Here is a 2,500-nt window from a genome sequence, read left to right as displayed (position 1 = left end):
CTTACGCCCAAGTTGTTTTTCCCCTTGTAGTTTGACCCTCATCTGTGTCTTTACATTGCATCATATATGTCATGTGATGTAAATACAAAACTGGACATATTTACCAGTGATACGTTTTGTCCAATTTGATAAGCCATCCGAGTCACTCAACACTTCATTTGAAAAGGGGTGTTACGACACAGAATGAACGAGGAGCCATTTTAGGCTCGGCAGTTACATCTCATGTTCATTCTGCTGTCTCATAGCCTCCAGACGACAAGACGTTGTGAAATGGCTGCCATGGAACGTAGCACTAGCACGTAGCACTGCCTGTCTGAGATGCTGTGTGTTTGTGTGATGCTCTGTAATGGTGGTGTAATGGTAGTGTAATGGTGGTGTAATGGTGGTGTAATGTGTATGTGTGTTTGTGTGTATGTGTGTGTGTGTGTGAGATAGATGGGCCGTCAGGGCTTGGCCCATAAAGCGTCTGGGACATTTCCCCAGTGGAGTGAGAGTTCACATCAGCGGGCCAGTGTAATTTACAGAAGGCTGGGAAATAGCAGAGAAGAGAGGGAGAGAGAAAAAGAGTAGGAGAGACACACAGAGTAAGACAGATAGAGAGGGAAATGCGAGAGAGAGAGAGACAGAGAAAGAGAGATGGAGAGAGGGACAGAGAGAGAGAGACACACAGAGAAAGACAGAGAGGGAGATGGAGAGAGAGACAGAGAAATAGGGATGGAGAGAGGCACAGAGAGAGAGAGACACACAGCGAAAGACAGATAGAGAGGGAGATGGAGAGAGAGATGCACAGAGAAAGAGAGATAGAGAGGGAGATGGAGAGAGAGATGCGGAGAGAGAGACACACAGAGAAAGAGAGATGGAGAGAGAGACACACAGAGAAAGAGAGATAGAGAGGGAGATGGAGAGAGAGATGCAGAGAAAGAGAGATAGAGAGGGAGATGGAGAGAGAGACAAAGAAAGAGAGATGGAGAGAGACACACAGAGAAAGAGAGATGGAGAGGGAGATGGAGAGAGACACACAGAGAAAGAGAGATAGAGAGGGAGATGGAGAGAGACACACAGAGAAAGAGAGATGGAGAGGGAGATGGAGAGAGAGACAGAGAAAGAGAGATAGAGAGGGAGATGGAGAGAGAGACAGAGAAAGAGAGAGGGAGATGGAGAGAGAGACAGAGAAAGAGAGATAGAGAGGGAGATGGAGAGACACACAGAGAAAGAGAGATGGAGAGAGAGACAGAGAAAGAGAGATGGAGAGGGAGATGGAGAGAGACACACAGAGAAAGAGAGATGGAGAGAGAGACAGAGAAAGAGAGATAGAGAGGGAGATGGAGAGAGAGACAGAGAAAGAGAGAGACACACAGGGAAAGAGAGACAGAGAAAGAGAGATAGAGAGGGAGATGGAGAGAGAGACAGAGAGATAGAGAGGGAGATGGAGAGAGAGACAGAGAAAGAGAGATAGAGAGGGAGATGGAGAGAGACACACAGAGAAAGAAAGATGGAGAGGGAGATGGAGAGAGAGACAGAGAAAGACAGATAGAGAGGGAGATGGAGAGAGAGACACAGAGAAAGACAGATAGAGAGGGAGATGGAGAGAGAGACACAGAGAAAGACAGATAGAGAGGGAGATGGAGAGAGAGACACAGAGAAAGAGAGATAGAGAGGGAGATGGAGAGAGAGACACAGAGAAAGAGAGATGGAGGGAGATGGAGAGAGAGACACAGAGAAAGACAGATAGAGAGGGAGATGGAGAGAGAGACACAGAGAAAGAGAGATGGAGAGGGAGATGGAGAGAGAGACACAGAGAAAGAGAGATGGAGAGAGAGACACAGAGAAAGAGAGAGCGACAGAGAAAGAGAGAGAGCGACAGAGAAAGAGAGATAGAGACACATAGAGAAAGAGAGATGGAGAGAGAGACACAGAGAGAAAGAGAGATAAAGAGAGAGAGAGTGCTAGAGAGAGATAGAGAGATAGAGTGAGAGCCATGGCCTGCTATCTCTTATACACTAAGCGAGAACGAGGGATAGAGTTGTGGATACGATGGCTTCCTACAGTTGCACATATTGAATTACATTCAAATAAGTTTAACTTAAAGGCCCAATCAGACATTTTTAATATCAATATCAAATCATTTCTAGGTTGAAATGCCGAAAAATAGCATTTATCAAAAAACTATTTCTCAGGCAAGAATTTGGTTAGGACTGTTTGGGAGTGATCTGAGTGGGGAGGGGGAAACTGAAAACTAGCTGTTATTAGCAGAGAGGTTTCTGATTGGTCTATTAAAGACAGAGAGGTTTCTGATTGGTCTATTAAAGCCCCCCCTCCCTGTTGTCTATCAGTCAACAGTAGTTTACGTAACTGCCCCCTCCCCTCCCTGTTGTCTATCAGTCAACAGTAGTTTATGTAACTGCCCCCTCCCTGTTGTCTATCAGTCAACAGTAGTTTACGTGACTGCCCCTCCCCCCTCCCTGTTGTCTATCAGTCAACAGTAGTTTACGTAACTGCC

At 46.0% G+C, this 2,500-nt stretch overlaps 1 protein-coding gene across 3 annotated transcripts in view; it reads left to right on the top strand.

Annotated features, from left to right (window-relative positions):
• The window catches only part of LOC115123975 (muscleblind-like protein 1), a 117,405-nt gene that overhangs the window by 1,471 nt on the left and 113,434 nt on the right, over positions 1-2,500 (top strand). The window lies entirely within an intron of this gene.

Source organism: Oncorhynchus nerka, linkage group LG9b, assembly GCF_034236695.1.
Source record: "Oncorhynchus nerka isolate Pitt River linkage group LG9b, Oner_Uvic_2.0, whole genome shotgun sequence".
In the NCBI taxonomy this organism is placed as follows: Eukaryota; Metazoa; Chordata; class Actinopteri; order Salmoniformes; family Salmonidae; genus Oncorhynchus; species Oncorhynchus nerka.
Note: the sequence above shows the minus strand (reverse complement) of the source record. Positions and strands in the feature narration are given on the sequence as shown.